The sequence below is a fragment of the Vulpes vulpes genome, unplaced genomic scaffold (genome assembly GCF_048418805.1).
Source record: "Vulpes vulpes isolate BD-2025 unplaced genomic scaffold, VulVul3 u000000663, whole genome shotgun sequence".
NCBI classification, from domain to species: Eukaryota; Metazoa; Chordata; class Mammalia; order Carnivora; family Canidae; genus Vulpes; species Vulpes vulpes.
Genome location: NW_027325794.1, coordinates 364,250 through 382,444, shown reverse-complemented (window position 1 = coordinate 382,444; position 18,195 = coordinate 364,250). Strand labels below are relative to the sequence as shown.

General features: G+C 39.3%; 1 protein-coding gene and 1 pseudogene across 1 annotated transcript in view; both read right to left on the bottom strand.

The window, feature by feature from the left end:
* The window catches only part of LOC140597410 (piwi-like protein 1), a 130,872-nt gene that overhangs the window by 34,639 nt on the left and 78,038 nt on the right, over positions 1–18,195 (bottom strand). The gene's annotated exons all lie outside the window — the stretch shown is intronic.
* LOC140597413 (FAS-associated factor 2 pseudogene) overlaps positions 6,225–18,195 on the bottom strand; it is a 62,147-nt pseudogene continuing 50,176 nt past the window's right edge.

The following is an 18,195-nucleotide window of genomic DNA, read 5'->3' as shown; positions in this document are numbered from 1 at the left end:
TTTAACTGTGAAGACACAACAGTGTCTGGGACAAAGTAACCACTGCATAAATGCATGCTATTGTAATTATTAGGCCAAATAGATTTGTCTTTTAGAAAGATCTCTCATCCCAGAGTGTACAGGACACGTATGAGTGGATGCAGTTACACGCTGGGAAATAGTGGCAAGGCATTTTCAATCATTTACAATGGAGATATTGAAATCCTGAAGCATCTTCTGTCTTGCCTGGACACCTGGAATGTTCATCATTCTCTCCTGCTATGGTAAACTATCAAATCCTATCAATTTTTCTAGATGCATGTGAAAGTTTATATTTTTCAGTGAAGCTCATCTACACCACCATAATTTCAACATCATCTCTCCTTCGTAATATTATTCCATTGACTCGATACTTTTAGTGTTTATAACTCCATCTATTATATATATAATTTACATATTGATGATCTCTATCCAGTGACATAAGACAGTAAAGTAATGATTATGTTATGAATTCTAATGATTATGAACTACAAAGCAATGGCAGGTAAAACTTTTAAAATAATTTTCTTTGAAAAAATTAATTGTATCCACAAAAATATTTAGATTTTCAGTATTTAATTTAAAAAAACCTGCCTTTTTCTCAAAGGAACAGCATTGAATTAGTTATTATAATGGAAAAGAAAAGAGTAGGTGAACTATGGATAACAATCAATCATTTGAACTAAAATAATTAATGATTTTGATATATTTTCATCGATAGAGAACAGAGATTTCAATAGACTGAAGTTTCCTTAAAAAAAAAAAGAAGGGAACCCTGGGTGGCGCAGGGGTTTGGCGCCTGCCTTTGGCCCAGGGAGTGATCCTGGAGACCCAGGATCGAATCCCACGTCGGGCTCCCGGTGCATGGAGCCTGCTTCTCCCTCTGCCTGTGTCTCTGCCTCTCTCTCTCTGTGACTATCATAAATAAATAAAAATTAAAAAAAAAGATGATTTTAGTCAAGTAAGTCAGGTGAGCTATAACTGCTATATAATTCTAGAAAAAAATAATGAATTCAAGATTTTTAATTTTTAAAATGTAGTTTGATTAAACAGCAATTCTGGCACAAATATTTTTGTTATGGTAAAATACACATACAATTTACCATTTTAACCACTTTCAAATGTGAAATTTAGCATTTACTTTACATTCACAATGTGTGAAAACCATCACTTCTATCTAGCTCCAAACATTTCTATCAACCCCGAAAGAAACCAACTATTATCTTCCCATCACTTCGTGCCCAGCCCAGCCCCTGGCAACCACAGATCTTCTTCCTGTCTCTATGTATGTGTCAGGGTGGATTTTTGATATAAATGGAATCATATAATATGTAACTTTTATGACTGGTTTCTTTCCCTCATTATAAAGTTTTCAAGCTTGATCCGTGTTGTAGCATGTGCTAGGACTTCATTATTTCTATGGCTGAATAATATTCTTTGTATGTATTATGTCACATTCTGTTTATCTGTTCCTCAGTTGGTGGATATTTGCATCCTTTCTACCTTTTGGCTATTGTGAATTTTGCTATGAACATCTACATACAATTTTTTGTTTGAGTAATAGTTTTCATTCTTTTGAGCAGATACCTAGGAGTGAAATTGCTGGGTCATATTGCCATTCTCTGTTTAATTTACTAATCATAAATCTTTCTATTAAGATGTATTCTTTGCTGTGTTGATATTATGGCTAGGGAATCTGATAGAGATTATATATATATGTGCAGGTACAACTTCACATACCAATTATTACTGTAACATATAGAGAGATATGTATCACAGATATGTGTATACATGTGTATATACATATATATGTCATATATGATAGGCCTGAAAAGTAATCTATGTTAATAGAAAATGTTTTCCTCATAATATGTATTATTAACTATAATGCTATTGATTAATGACTATATGCCAGATTTTGTATTAAGTACTAAGATTTTGAACATGAATAAGTCACCTTATACATGGTTCTTGCCTTAAAAAAATTAAATCTAAATGAATACAGAAAAAAATACAGGAGAGCTAGGGAGAAACGAAAGGTAAGTCTGGTCCATAATGGGACAGATAAAAATCTTGTATGCGTTTAGAATTGAAAAACAAAATTTATGTGGCCTTTCAATCTGAAGATGCTTATATGAGGGGAGGATCTATTTAATAAGATCATTCTATTGCCAAGTTTCTAAAACATCAAGAGCCAGGGCAAATGAAAGTTGGATGGCTTTGGAAACTAAAATAAACTAGCAAATTGTACTTACTGAACCTGGATCCAAACTGTATTCTGCCAATCTCCTCTGAAGCTGGGAACTGACTTTTCTGTATACTGGTTTCCAACATGGAATCACATTTCAGTTAGGTCCCCACCCAGATGGAAGCACAGATGCAGTAGTGGCTGAAAGATTCTTTTGAAACTAATAAGCTGGATTTCCTTGAGATTCAGGAACACTACATGAAAAGGTTTCCAACTTTGGATTTCTCGCAACTTTGTATCTCTCCTGCTGTTCCCTATGAAACTAGGAGAAGATACTAGAGTAGATTATGTGGTTCAGATCATTTTACCACCCTGGTGAAGTTAAAATCCATAGCAGATGGATTTCAAATAAGCCTTCCACCTCAATACTGCATCTCAGTCTTCCAATCCAGATGTATATATTAGTACTCTTGATGCAATCACTAAAAGAAGTACTTACAGCTGTATAATCAGCTGCAAAATAACTTGGTGTAATTCACATGACTGGTTTATTTATTTATTTTTTAAGATTTTATTTATTCATTAGAGACAGAGACAGAGACAAGAGAGAGAGAGGCGGAGACACAGGCAGAGGGAGAAGCAGGCTCCATGCCAGGAGCCCGACGCAGGACTCGATCCCGGGACTCCAGGACCACGCCCTAGGCCAAGGGCAGGCACTAAACCGCTGAGCCATCCAGGGATCCCCACATGACTGGTTTATGACCAGCAACATCTCTGTCAAAATGACCATTGTGTGACTATTTAAATATTTTGGTTTTACTAGATTCTTCCCCTCAGGTGTTTAATAACTATAAAACAAGAATGAAGAGTTGGGTAAAATGGTGAAAAACTTCAAAGAGGTGGCCAGCATCCCTGACTTGGTTTATGTATACAAATTCTGACATGGGGGAACCCTGGGTGGCGCAGTGGTTTAGCGCCTTCCTTAGACCCAGGGCGCAATCCTGGAGACCCAGGATCGAATCCCACGTCGGGCTCCCGGTGCATGGAGCCTGCTTCTCCCTCTGCCTATGTCTCTGCCTCTCTCTCTCTCTGTGTGTGACTATCATAAATAAATAAAAATTAAAAAAAATTAAAAAAAAACAAATTCTGACATGGGCATATAATAAATAAGTAGCATCTATAAGCATTTTGTATACAGATAGAGAATGTTGCTATTACCTGTTTATATTTTTTCTTTCTCTTGATTGAATGAAAGTTACTTAAGGAGAGTTTGTTTTTTTTTCTTTTTTCTTTTTTTATCCCAAACCCCACAAAAGTCCAACCTACTGGTGATAGATAAATGATCAATTAAGAATGAGTGAATTCAGATGAAAATTCTAGGTATCTTAATGGTTTCTAGTGATGACTTTCAGGTTCATGTATCTAAACTCTTCTTTCCATTTTCAGACAACATGCTATTTATAATGGGCTTATTCATACTACATTGATATTAATCTTTTACCAGAATGATTTAATCATTAATGATTAAAAATGATTTTTTTGTATAAAACATTTAATGTTAACCTACAACACAATGGGAACTTTTATGAAAAAAATTTAAAGTACACTAGATTTCTTCAGTAAATTATCACGTAAACTATTCAGGCGCAGTACCAAGTTGGGACACTGTATCTTTTGTGGAGGGATTTCCTGTTTGCTGCATTCCTCACAAGTCCTAAAAAAAAAAAAAAAAAAAAAGGAAACAGTTGCAAAGTGGAGCTCCTTGTTCAAGCACCAGGTAATACTCCCCTGATTTTGCATTCTGGGGGTTATCACTCTTTCCTCCCACAGTCATTTTCTGAAACTCTTTCCTTGGCCTTGGCACCATTAGCAATTTTCATAATGACTGCTCAGCTGAAGATTCTAGGTTCCTTATTATTTTTTAAGAGATATTCTCTGATCATTTTTTATCCAAACATCACAGTGGAGGCAAGCAAGGACAAAAGAAGTATTTGCTGCAGGAAATTCTGCAGAAGTGGAAGAAAAGACCAGAAATGCCCCACTAACTGCAGAAATTCAACGGACTCCAACTGGGTGTCTTTGCTTGGTCATTTCCCATGTCATTCAGTTGAATTTACAACGTCAGTTTTGGGATGCAGAAGAGAACTTGAAACAAGTGTTTTTTTTTTTTTTTTAGGCTGATGGCTTGCTGTTTGATAAACAGCTGAAACAACCCGGAGGTGATCTGGAAATGAGCGAATCCTTGCAGATCATCGGCTTCTCAGTATTTTCTCCCTTGCAGGTCCCATGGAGTTCCGAGGTCCTTGGGAGTAACAGATTGTACTGGCTTTAAGTGACAAAATGTGCATCCTTCCTGGAGGAGGAAGGGAGATGACACCTATGCAGCAGCCCTACGGTAAGGAGACAGGAATGGGGTCTGAGCAAAGCAGGCTTGTTTCCACATGGACTAGGAAGGAACATGTGCTTCAGATAAAACTTCCTGAAACCTAAAGTAAATGGGTAGGCCATCCCAAGAACCGTACCGACATACACTTTTTCTTAACAGTCTGGCATCTGACCTCCTTCCCTGAACAAGTATTGAAAGGCCAAGAGACATAACGTGCACGTTGTAGAATAAGATGCAGACTGAATTAAGGAAAAAGTTTTACAACTTCCCAAAGATGTGTGGGCAAAACACCCAAAACAATACCCAACCTAGAGGAGGCCCTTAATATCCTGCCCTTCTGTGTACTGCCGGGGAAATAGCTATGAGTTTGACAGGGAGGGAGACTCAAAGTTATGTGGGAAAATTCCTCTTTGCATGGTTGTAAGCATGAAGCAGACTTCACATAAGGCTGAATAGAGAACATGCTTTATCCTGGTATCCATTCCAGTTACCTTTCATGCCAATAGACAGTGACTTCCCACTCATCCGGCCTTGAGGCAGCAGTAAACAAAATGGAATAATAGGCAGTGAGGAGCAGAATTAAATTAAATTTTCCTAGAGATGGTGTTTTAGACATCTGTGCCAAGACCACTGGGTAATTCCCGGGCTCCCTAGGTGGTGCCTTGTGAGGTTCCTTATTCTGTCCCTTACCCATGTTTACCCCAACCACTGTGGGATGCAGAGGAGAAGCCACGTACATCACTGCTACCTAAAAGAGAAAGAGTTGCCCTTAGATTTTAGGGAAGCAAGAGAGAAAGCCTTTGGAGACTGCAAATCTACCACGTTATGTTTTATCTTGATATGAAGCCTGGCCTCAAAGCATGCTAGGCTCCAGTTACTTCAGTAGGTTGCTGTGTTACAAGTCTGCACCAGTCTAGCTATAGAACACTTTGGAATATTTGCCAGCTCATGCTGACATCTGTTAATAATACATGGCATGACCCATGTACCCATTACCATAAACTCAACCAAAGAAGGGACATCCATCCAGAGGTTAAAAAACCCCTATTACCTCAAAACAGCAATAGAGGGAGAGGATTAAAACCTGCCTCCAGCAGGTGGCTATATCAGAAACTAACTGTACCTTCCAGCAGTTTACACACACCTGGAGTTCTGTCTTGGCTCCCTTCAAGGTTTCTAGTTCTATCCTTGAACCACCACCACCACCACCACCACCCACTTCTCCCACTGATACAGGCAGGGCACCATCATGGGGTTCTGCTGGTTCTACCATTGACCCTGCTAGTCCTTTGATAAGGCACCAAGATTGGCAATTCAGGAACACTCGGGGCTGGGCAGGAAGAGCACGTACACATCAGAAGAGGAATGAAGAGCTGCTATCCTTTGGTTCAGATTGCATAGTAACCATCTAGTACAGATTCCAAGGGACAACTGCAGTTAATGAGTATACACAGAGTTCACACTGCATATATGGGGATATCTGTACAGAGACTTTGTGGGGCAATGAACTCCAGATTTCTCCCAATACTCCAAGCGAGGCGCATAGATGGTAAGAAAGGACAGCAAGAGTTGGACAAAAAAGAACAACCTCTCTAGGAATGTGAGAGGGACAATGGCAAAAATAAGCACAAACCAGCCCAGGTCACCTTTATTACACTCTTGTGGGCTAAGGAGCCCAGAGCATGAATTCATGGGCTTAAGAATTGGCTCTTTATCAAATAAAGTTAAAAAAAAAAACCCAGCTATGTTGTGGGACTCAGGAAATTTAACAAAACCCCCTACCCCTGGACAAGCAGAGCAGGACTGACTATTTTGGGCTGCACCCACCTTGTGCTGACCTGCTTATTACTTAGGGGCACAACATTGTCAGTCTCATTCCTTTGGTCATTACAAAGCAACAAAAAACATTTAGAAGTTATTCATAAAATGTGGGAAGTTCAAGGAACATCTCTCTTCTGTGCCTCTTCTCTGGTGGTGGGAGAAGCAAGTCGTCAGGAGATGCTGCAGTAGTAGCTGGTTGATAGATGTTTTTTTCCACTTTTATTTTTCATAAAAGCAAGGATGAATGAGAACTAGTGGGAATGTCCCCTTCCCCAGTTGGGACAATGACTGGGTCGAAGTCCTTCGACCTTTCTTTGGAAGGTGTGTGGTGCAGAGGCAGTAGGGAAGGGTGGGCTTGCCAGTGGGAACGTTCACTGCTGACCTTCGCACACACACACACAGGTGGTGACTCTTTTGGGCTGCATGGTTTCTGATCCTCCCTTAGGATACAGCAATCTTAAAAAAAAATATTGTATTATAATAATAATATGAATTTCTCTCTCGGTTTTTGTTTGTTTGTTTGTTTCTCCATTTCTTTTAGGGATTAGGAGGGGAGAGGGAAGAAAAATGTCATTCATCTTTCAGGTCCTGAACAGAGAACTTCTGTGTGGCTAAGTCTGGCCTCCTGAAGTGTGGGGGTGTTGGGCCACTCCTCTGAAGGGATGCAAGGCAGCACCCGCCGGGGAAAGTTGGCTTCAATCTGAAACTTTTCAGGGCTTTCTTTCAAGGAGAAGAAGTAGTCATGGATTACTGTTAGAGACTGCGAAAAGTGGAATCATCTCTCTACTCGAGAATCATTGGCTAATTTGAAAATGATCTTGACACTTTCAGGGTCATCAGGGGAAGGCTCTGGGGGCAGATACTCCAGCTTCCCCTCCTTTTCCTCTTGTAGATTCCGCGCACCTCTCTCCTCTGCCAACTTTTGCTGTTGCACCTCCTCCTCCTCCTTGCGCCCCTTCAGCTCTGGCTCCTCCCGTGTCTTCCTTTCCTTCTCCTGGTCAGCCCTGAGAGAGGCCAGATAGGCCTCGTCTTTCTGTTGTCGCAGGACCTGGGTCTGATTTCGTTCTTCCCTTTCAAGGCGTTCTGACACGAGGTAAGTCTGGTTTGCATCCATGATACATGTCAGCTGGTTAATAAGGTCATCGGGTCCCACTGCAGTCGTTCTCTGATCCTTCAGCATAATCAAGGCCAGGAATGGATAGGTGTTCCCTCCTAAACCCTGCAAGACCCTATATCCCTCAGGTTTATTTGCGGAGCATGCCCAGCGAAGCATCCTAGTGTTTATTAGGGAAATAACTTCAGGGCCCAGAGTGTGTTGCAACAGAACTCATCGGAGTCCTGGGGATCATCTCCATGAAGACAAACCAAAAGCAACCAAAGCTCCCGCTTGGCATCGTTAAGTGCCTGGCTGTACGTTCCCTGGTGGAAGGCAGGGTGTGCCCTCCCATATTTCTCTTCAAAAGAGAGCATAAATGAAACAATGTCCCCAACGGGGTCAGTGACCCAGCTGCGAGGGGCAAACCTAAATATATCAAGTATTGTGTAGGTAAATCGGAATGGAAGCATTATTAAGTAATAACCCCATCCAGGCAGCCCCCTTGGCTGTGGTCTTGCAATAGCCTAACTGTAGAGCCTGTGCTCAACTGTATTAACTTGCAGGGGTCAGGATGGAGGTGGGTTGAAAACATCTGGCACACCCTCTTGTTCATTCAATCGGTCCTGTACAGCAGCCTCTATGTCCCAGTAATGCTGTTCCAAGGGATGGCAGCATTGATCCATAGTTGCTATGCCAGTTAGATCCTGAAACTGCAGCAGTTTCTCTGTCTGCTCCTGGGTTATATCCGGCTCCTCAGGCGCTGCCATTTGGCCGCCGCCTCTACGCTTCTTAAAGGAATGATTTGATTACCTCTTATTGTAACATAATTTCCTGTTTTGATTTTCATACTCTGGGTGTTTTGTTTTGTTTTGCCTGTTTAAAAATTTTCCTCTAATTAAGTTGCTGATTTTAAAAATACATTACTCAAGGTTGCTTTTTCTTTGAACAGAATGAATAACAGTGCAGAATGACCACATTTAAAAAAAAATTACGCTTGAAACAGTACTTAATTCCATGTTATTTGCCATATTCAATTCGGTTTTCTTTTGTTGCTTAGCCCTATAAGACTACCTTTATATAAATAATATTTCCTTTCGAGCACTAGCCATATGAATTAACAAATGTCATACCTGAACTCTGACTGAATCATATTAATTTTGTCTTAATAATTATGTAAAAAATAATTATGTATATGTGCATACTTTTTTGTGGGGAAGGAGTGTAGAATAAAAGAAAGAATGAAAACAGATCCAGAATATTTTTTCATTAATGTATCTTGAAAAAATTAAAATGTACTTGTCCATACAAGTACATCTTTATTAAGATGAAACTTTGTTCATAATAAATAATTCTGCTATAAAACGTCTTAAATCCATAAGCTTTGTCAAAATGGTAAAATTGCTGAATAAACTGGCAACATAACTGGAAAGAAAACACAGACCTATGCACACAAACACACATTAAATAAGTAGCCATGAAGTCACAGTTTGACCCAGTGAAGAATTTAAAACTAGAAGCAAAAGGTAGTCCTTTTATAAATTGCTGATCTCCTCATACACCTTGTTGCTACGTTAGTTGTTTTGCTTAGGAAAGAGGATCATTCTGACAGCTACAGTTTGTGTTTCTCTATAAAATTGGAGTTGAAATATTATAAGATATTCTTATGATCTGTTTGATATTTTTAAGAGTATTATTTATACAATATTGAAATAATGAGGAGACATCTAGTCACATGTTTTTTATTTACCAAAATTGGGCATCTTCTATTACCTCCATGGTGGCATCCAAGCCATTTCCCAGTTGGCTTTGTTTAGAGAGGTAAAATTAACTCATTCTCTCACCATCAAATGCCTAAAAGCCCAACTGGGAAATAGAGAGTAAGTAAGACCAAGAGAGATGATATTTATTGTCAAAAGGGATAACAGCTTAATAACTTAGTTATGACTTCTATAATAAATAAGTTTGTATTACATAGATATCACATATGTAATATTTAAATATTACAAACATGTTACTTATATAATGTATAAATATATAGTTACTCATATATATTAGTATATGTATCAATTGTATATAGATAGCATTGCTATTTCTTATATATATACCTACACACACAGAAGTATATATTGCATATGCCCTGTTTGTGTGTGTGTGTGTGTGTGTGTGAGTTAGGAAAATGTTAAAACAAGATCTCAATTAGAAATTCAGGTCCTAAAGACCATTCTAAGACATTATACTTTATTTGCTATGTGAGTTGTGTCTTGGAGCAATACTTCTGAAAGTTTGTTGCTTAAAGGAAGCATTGTGCTATACATTCCTACCTTAATGCCAGTTAATAAGTGAGGTAGGGGAAAGCGTCCATGAAGCTCCCTGGAACCTATTTGCTATACTACTCTAGGAACACTTTTAGTTATCTAAGCCCTCCTTATTGTTGTTATTTTTGACTTCATATATCTAGGGATCAATATATACGAAGTCATCTTTAACATCTGAGTACAACTCTGTTCCCATTATTCACTCACAGTCCTAAACACGGGATTTGGCGATTTAGCAGGTATTCCTTGAGTGCCTACTGTTGGTCTAGGTACTGAGTGAGCTATGGCTGGAAATACAATGAAGAGATTCCCATACTCATGAACTTAATAGTTTAAGGTAGACAAGGAAATGATCATATAAAATGCAAAATATAAGTGGCAGCATCTATAAATATAGAAAGCAGGTATTTCCTTAACTTTGAATGGCCAATCTGCATATATATGCAGCCCTCTGGACTGAGACCTGCAGTGCTCTGGAATTCAGCCAAGCCCAGAAATGATTTATTCTGGAAATTTGCTCACAGAGATGGGACTCAAAACATGTGGCTGATTCATTTTTGAAAACTTTTATTGAAGATGTAGAGACTTTTTACCTTTATTTACTTTTAGGTAGAAGTCAAATATTTCTGAGGGCTGTGGATTACTGCAAACTGAGTTTTAAACTATCCAATGGTGTTAAACTTGATCAGATGCTCTGAAAAGATAGCATGAAGTTTTTTTTTTTTTTTTTTAGATAGCATGAAGTTAAAAGTAAATTGAAAGACTGTAAACCTATTACTGTTTTCAATTTGAATGTTAGTTTGTGATTTGAAATTAGTGTGGAAGAAAAAAACAAATATCCAGTGATTAAAACTCAGAGCAGCATTGCTAAAACATTGCTCCAGAGGGGAGGGCTATGAAAATCCTATACAAATACATTCAAGAAGAGGTTTAGTTTTAAAAGGCAACAAAGGCAGTAAAATCTGTATTTTTCCATTCACAGTGTAAACTCTTTTAAATGCTCTTTAGCTACTTGCTTATCATATCTACCAGAGTTTAATGTAGAGAAACATGCTGAGTAGAAAAGTGAGCCCACATGAAGGAGCCTGGAAATGTTATAGAGCAAAGCTTTTTCAAAAAGTATTTATTTTCTATATGGCCAACAGCAGAAAGGCATGGGACACTATGGTGTACAGAGAGTTAAACTGTGTGCGTGTCTGGGGGTGGGGTGGCAAATGTAAGAAGAAATACTAATTCTGAGCCCTCAAAAACCTTTCCACTTTTCTGATAGCAAACTCTATTTGAATATGCATGTTCAGCCTCTCCTAAGAGAAATCTTGTTCCTAGCCAAGAAAGGTAATGTCATATCAATCTAAACATTCAGCTATACATTGAATGTGCTGATCTGGTCATTAGGAACAAGGATACTGGTTACACATGCACTATTTCTGTTACCTGTTTCCTAAGAGATATCAAGATAATTGCTTTTTGTGCTTCAGTAATATTCTATGCATAATATTTCACTTGCTGCATTATTTTATAAGTATCTACCTCTGTATATATCTCTCTGCTTGAGGACGGGTACTCTTAATTGTCTTTCTGTTTGCAACACCTAACTCAGTGCTTGGCAGAAGGTTGGCACATGGTGTTTAATTCAAGGAATGACTATGTTTTTTGGCAGGCCAACTTCCTCTATAACTCACCAAGTACGGTTTTCTTTCTTTAAAGACTTTCTAAATAGAATGTATAAGTTAAAGGGCAAGAATTAATTATTAACAATTTGCCTAAGAAATTAAGTCTCTAGATGGCATAAATCATATGCTATCAGTAACATTCATGCTTCTGTTGAAAACCTATCAACCCTTCTACAATTTCAACTTACAATCTAAAATGTGAAAATATTCAGCTGGAGATGATCAAACCCACTGGGCTGGACAGAGCAATAGGTCAGCACCTTTGCCCACATCCACAGCCTGGAGGTGTTAGAAGGTAAGCAGCGCCTTCATCATTCTGGCAATCTATTTTAGTCTAAGTCTACATCAAAAGCCTGTCAGGGCTCAGTGCTGATAACAAAGCACTATCGCTTTTCAAAGTGACAGAGCATAGTGACATATCAACACTAGGACTTAAATGAAAAACCCCTTCTAATTTAATGGGGAATCTGCTGAAGCTGTATTCAGCCCAGAATCCTGGTTTTCAATTAAAACTTTTTCAGGGGATCCCTGGGTGGCTCAGCAGTTTGGTGCCTGCCTTTTGCCCAGGGCGTGATCCTGGAATTCCGGGATCGGGTCCCGCATTGGGCTCCCGGCATGGAGCCTGCTTCTCCCTCTGCCTGTGTCTCTGCACGCCCCCGCCCCCATGTGTATCATGAATAAATAAATAAATCTTAAAAAAAAAAACTTTTTCATAGCAAGAGAAAAGTTTGGCATATCCTTTCCTTTTTTGAGGCAGTTATGGAATTGTGTGGAGAAGACAGTAGTATGGTGTAGAGATGGCCCGGTACTAGCTAAGTACGTATGAGCCCTTCTCATCCACTAATTGCAGTTCCAACAGTATAACAAAAGTCTTACCTAAAACTCATACTGCTGAAAAGATCCTTTCTCTCAACACAACTTTTCTTCAATGAATGTTTTTTTCTGACACAGAGCATAAGAAGACAAAGGGGAACAATATATCAATTACTTACTACCTGCTTGTGCCAAGTACTATCAGTATAGGGAGGGGAAGGGGCTCTCACCTATGTTATTTCATGTAAATATTACCTATGCTATTTCATTCCTACTAAGGTATAGAATGTAGATGTCTATTTTCATGTTTTGTTCATACAGAAAAAGAAGCACATGAGTAATTAAGCAGCTTCTGTATGGTCACACACCCATTAAGGGGTAGAGTTGCAATATGCCCACCTAGTCTTTTATATTAGCTACAATATTGCTAAAATTTAAATGTGGAGAACTATGGATAACATCAACGTGCTGACATAATTAAACATTTATTTATTTATTTATTTATTTATTTATTTATTTATTTAATGGTGTTTCTCACTTGCACTTTCCTTTTTAAAAAAAGATTTCATTTACTTATTCGAGAGCGAGAGAGAGGGGCACAGACACAGACAGAGGGAGAAGCAGGCTCCCCGCAGGGAGCCCGATGAGGGACTCGATTCCGGGACCCTGGGTCACGCCCTGAGCTGAAGGCAGACACTCAACCGCCGAGCCACCCAGGCGTCCCTCACTTGCACTTTCCTTAAACGAATTTCTTGAAACATATATCTTAAAACAAGCTTCGTTTTTTGGGTATCTTTTCTTAAAGGTTTTATTTAAATTCCAGTTAGTTTCAGGTGATTAACAATTACATCAAGACCTAAAACCGTAAGAGTTTTAGAAAAAAACAGGGAAAAAATATCCCTGATATTGGTCTTTGCAATGACGCATTATATATGACACCAAAATTATAAGCAATAAAACCAAAAAAAAAGTGAGATAATATCAACTTAAAATACTCTTGCACAACAAAATGAAAAGCAACCCATGGCAAGGAAAACGGTATTTGCAAACAGCACTTAACATCTAAAATATATAAGAAAATTCAACAGCAAAAAACAATCTGATTTAAAATGGGTAAAAGATTTGAATAGACTGTTTTCCCTGAAGAAGATATGCAAATGGCCAATATGTACATGAAAATGTCCTTAACATTACTGATCATCACAAAAGTGCAAATCAAAATCACAGTGAATGTTACCTCATACTTGTCAGAATGGCTATCAGGAAGATAAGTGATAACAAGTGCTGGTGGCAAGGATTTGAAGTTAAGGGAATCCTTGTGCAAGTTGGTTGGGAATGTAATTCAATATGGGTACTATGGAAGGCAATATGGAGGATGGAGGTTCCTCAAAAAATTAAAAATAGAACTCCATATGATCCAGCAACCACCCTATGGTTACATAACCAAAATAAAATAAAATCCCTCTCTGAAAGAGATTTCTGTATTTCCATGTTTATTGAAGCATTATTTACAATAGCTAAGACATGGAAACAACATACTATACATAAACAAATAGATGAATAAAGAAAAAATATATGAATATTATTCAGCCATTAAAAAGGGAAACCTGCTGTTTGGTTTTTTTTCTTTTGTTTCGTTTGTTTATTTTTTTAATTTCTTTTTATTGGAGTTCAATTTGCCAACATATAGCATAACACCCAGTGTTCATCCCATCAAGTGCCCCCCCTCAGGTCCCATCACCCAGTCACCCCAACCCCCACACCCACCTCCCTTTCCACCACCCCTTCTTCGTTTCCCAGAGTTAGCAGTCTCTCATGTTCTCTTGCCCTCTCTGATATTTCCCCACTCATTTTCTCTCCTTTCCCCTTCATGCCCTTTAACTATTTTCATATTCCCCAACTTAATGAGACCATATAATGTTTGTCCTTTTGTGTGTGTGTGTGTGTGTGTGTGTGTGTGTTCCATCCTTGGAACAAAAGGATGATTTATTTATTTATTTTATTTTTTATTGGTGTTAAATTTGCCAACATATAGAACAACACCCAGTGCTCATCCCATCAAGTGCCCCCCTCACTGCCCGTCACCCAGTCACCCCCACCCCTGCCCACCTCCCTTTCTACCACCCTTTGTTCGTTTCCCAGAGTTAGCAGACTCTCATGTTCTGTCCCCTTTCTGATATTTCCCACTCATTTTTTTTCTTTTTCCCTTTATTCCCTTTCACTACTTTTTATATTCCCCAAATGAATGAGACCACATAATGTTTGTCCTTTTCTGATTGACTTATTTCACTCAGCATAATACCCTCCTGGTCCATCCACGTCGAAGCAAATGGTGGGTCTTTGTCGTTTCTCAAGGCTGAGTAATATTCCATAGTATACACAGACCACGGTTTCTTTATCCATTCATCTTTTGATGGACGCCGAAGCTCCTTCCCCAGTTTGGCTATTGTGGACGTTGCTCCCATAAACACTGGGGTGTAGGTGTCCCAGCGTTTCACTGCATCTGTATCTTTGAGGTAAATCCCCAACAGTGCAATTGCTGGGTCGTAGGGCAGGTCTATTTTTAACTCTTTGAGGAAACTCCACACAGTTCTCCAGAGTGGCTGCACCAGTTCACATCCCCACTGACGGAGTAAGAGGGTTCCCCTTTGTCCACATTCTCTCCAACATTTGTTGTTTCCTGTCTTGTGACTTTTCCCCAATTCTCACTGGTGTGAGGTGGTATCTCATTGTGGTTTGGTTTTATATTTCCCTGATGGCCAGTGATGCGGCGCTTGTTGGTCATATCTATGTCTTCCTCTGTATGATTTCTGTTCATGTCTTTTGCCCATTTCATGATTGGATTGTTTCTTTGCTGTTGAGTTTAATAAGCTCTTTATAGACCTCAGATACTAGCCCTTTATCTGAGAGGTCATTTGCAAATAACTTTTCCCATTCTGTAGGTTGTCTTTTACTTTTGTGGACTGTTTCTTTTGCTGTGCAGAAGCTTCTTATCTTGATGAAGTCCCAATAATTCATTTTTGCTTTTGTTTCTCTTGCTTTCGTGGATGTATCTTGCAATAAGTTGCTGTGGCCAAGTTCAAAAATGGTGTTGCCTGTGTTCTCCTCTAGGATTTTGATGGAATCTTGTCTCACATTTAGGTCTTTCATCCATTTTGAGTTCATCTTTGTGTATGGTATCAGAGAATGGTCTAGTTTGATTCTTCTGTATTTGGATGTCCAATTTTCCCAGCACCATTTATTGAAGAGACTGTCTTTTTTCCAGGGAGAGTCTTCCTGCTTTGTCGAATATTAGTTGACCATAAAGTTGAGGGTCCACTTCTGGATTCTCTATTCGGTTCCATTGATCTATGGGTCTGTTTTTGTGCCAGTACCACACTGTCTTGATGACCACAGCTTTGTAGTACAACCTGAAATCTTGCATTGTGATGCCCCCAGCTATGGTTTTCTTTCTTAATATTCCCCTGGCTATTTGGGGTCTTTTCTGATTCCACACAAATCTTAAGATGGTTTGTTCCAACTCTCTGAAGAAAGTCCATGGTATTTTGATAGGGATTGCATGAAATGTGTAAATTGCCCTGGGTAGCATGGACATTTTCACAATATTAATTCTTCCAATCCATGAGCATGGAATATTTTTCCATCTCTTTGTGTCTTCCTCAATTTCTTTCAGAAGTGTTCTATCGTTTTTAGGGTATAGATCCTTTACCTCTTTGGTTAGGTTTATTCCTAGGTATCTTATGCTTTTGGGTGCAGTTGTAAATGGGATTGACTCCTTAATTTCTCTTTCTTCAGTCTCATTGTTAGTGTATAGAAATGCCATTGATTTCTGGGCATTGATTTTGTATCCTGCCACGCTACCAAATTGCTGTATGAGTTCTCGCAATCTTGGGGTGGAGGCTTTTGGGTTTTCTATGTAGAGTATGTCATCGGCGAAGAGGGAGAGTTTGACTTCTTCTTTGCCAATTTGAATGCCTTTAATGTCTTTTTGTTGTCTGATTGCTGAGGCGAGGACTTCCAGTACTATGTTGAATAGCAGTGGTGAGAGTGGACATCCCTGTCTTGTTCCTGATCTTAGGGAAAAGGCTCCCAGTGCTTCCCCATTGAGAATGATATTTGCTGTGGGCTTTTCGTAGATGGCGCTTAAGATGTCGAGGAATGTTCCCCTATCCCTACACTCTGAAGAGTTTTGATCAGGAATGGATGCTGTATTTTGTCAAATGCTTTCTCTGCATCTAATGAGAGGATCATATGGTTCTTGGTTTTTCTCTTGCTGATATGATGAATCACATCGATTGTTTTACAAGTGTTGAACCAGCCTTGTGCGGGACAGCTTCTCATTCTTGTTTTCCGTGACCTCGATAGACAGTTTTGAAGGGATGTGTTGGTCAGCTATTTTGTGTTTTTTTTTTAATTATTTTTTTATTTATCTATGATAGTCACACCCAGAGAGAGAGAGAGAGGCAGAGACAGGCAGAGGGAGAAGCAGGCTCCATGCACCGGGAGCCCGACGTGGGATTCGATCCCGGGTCTCCAGGATCGCGCCCTGGGCCAAAGGCAGGCGCCAAACCGCTGCGCCACCCAGGGATCCCATGGTCAGCTACTTTGTTGCAGGAGCCTCAATTTGGGTGTGTCTGATATTTCTGTCATGAGTAGGCTGGGAATATGGAATTTTGGAAAGACTACCACAGTGGTGAAGTGCTTCTGTGCCTTTCCATCCCATCTCAGTTGGGGGTGCATGAGATTCACACAGCATTACTGCTGACTTTCATCACTGACTTTTGTCACTCAGTTAAAGTTGTGTGTGCCAGTCTGCTGCCCCAAGTCACTGTTTCCCTCTCTCTACACTCTGTTGTTTAGAAGTGTGCTCTAAATCTACCCCACCTTTGGGGTAGGGGGTGGGGAGGATTTTCCTTCACCTCCTGAAGTGAGGAGTCTATTATTAGGAATTCTTTTATTTTTTATTTTTTAAGATTTTATTTATTCATTCATGAGAGATACAGAAACATATGCAGAGGGAGAAGCCAGTTCCCCGTGGGGAGCCTGATGCAGAACTCAATCCCAGGACCCCAGCATCATGACCTGAGCCAAAGGCAGTTATTCAACCACTGAGCCAGGTGCCCCTATCTGGAATTCTATTAAAGCAAAATTAGCCTTTTCTCCCCTATTTGTTCATTTGTTTATATCAATATAAACTTGTGTATATTTATTTCATATTTTGGTTATAGTCCAATGCCGTATTATTAAGAAATCTTTTTGAGTGACAAAAAAAATGAATTAAAGTATCTCCACAATGCTCTGAGGTTGGTACCATTATTATGTCCACTTTACAGGTGAGGAAACTGAATCTTAATGTCAAAACGGCACAGGCCAGATTTGAATCTGTCTGGGTCAGGCAAAAATTGCTCCAGGTTGCTTGCAGGAATTGTCTGCTGGATAACAAACACTTTCCTCTCTCTAGACTTCAGAGGATCCAAACACATCCAGGCCTCCCCTTCTCAATTACCTTCTTCCCTATCCCTTACCCCAATTTGCTCTATTAATTAATTTGTACTTTTATAAAGTTTCTCTTGCCAGAATGTTGAGCAAAAATCACGTCTACCATTTCCACACAGCAGTTATTTCTATCTTCTAAGTTCCCTCCCTGTCTTAACTCCTTGGCATCCATTGTTTTATATTCTATTAGCTCATATGGGCAGAGGACTTGGCAGTTTGTAAAATGCTTTCACACATCATCTGATCCTTGTGATGTCCTTATGAGGTAAGCATCACAACCAATGTGTTTCCCATTCTCTATGGGAGATAGTTGAGGTCAATGAGCCTGAGAAACTTGCCCAGGACCCACTGCTGGGAAGTGGTAAACCCTATAAGGCAGAAGGAACACC